We start from the raw sequence: 775 nt of genomic DNA on the forward strand, positions 1-775 counted from the left end.
CTTACGGACGTCCAGTCACCCCGTTATCGCCCCGTTGCTAGTGCTATTCACGCCCGTATCGGGGTAAGGAAGCGGTCGCAGCTTCATAGGGTTTCTCTTGCTGTTCTGGGAAGCTTTTGAATAATGCGATGGGAAATATCTACGCTCATCCCTAGCAGCCGCTTTTTCCAAGCAGGCGCGTACGCACGGCTCGTAAGGTGCCTGAACAGCACCTGCTCGTTCCGCAAGAGGCATTCTCAGAGTAACCGCACGGTACTCACACATCAGAGGTATCTCACGCATCCTGGAACGGCTTGTCTGGTGCAAGTGGCATCGCTCTTGCCAGGCTGTCACACACCTGGGAATCCTGCCGCAGGATGTTGCTGAGCGTGCAGCAGCCTCGTGCCGAGCACCTGGCCTTTCGCAGCTAGGCAAAGTACCTGAAAGCCCGAGATAAACTTCAGCGGCTCTCACGCTGCATCTGGAAAAAATTTCTGGATCGAGAGGAAGGAGGTGCTTTAACCGGGTAGCTGCAGTGCTGGCCAGAAGTGAAAATACACGAAAATAGCAGCTCCCAGCTTGCACTGGCCCACTGGCTACATCCTTTCTTCTCTCCGTCAACCCGGCCTTGAAGCGCCAGTAGCTACAGGCAATATCGAGAGTTGCAACGGGCTGTAGCTTGGGGACTGCTGTGCTAAAATCATCAGACCCACTTGCAGCTCTAGGACTACAACACCCTAAAAAGCCCCGTGGCTTTCACTCGCCTTCTGGTCTTGGTGAATTTTAATACACTACC

Source organism: Aptenodytes forsteri, unplaced genomic scaffold (assembly GCF_000699145.1).
Source record: "Aptenodytes forsteri isolate BGI_AS27 unplaced genomic scaffold, ASM69914v1 Scaffold63, whole genome shotgun sequence".
In the NCBI taxonomy this organism is placed as follows: Eukaryota; Metazoa; Chordata; class Aves; order Sphenisciformes; family Spheniscidae; genus Aptenodytes; species Aptenodytes forsteri.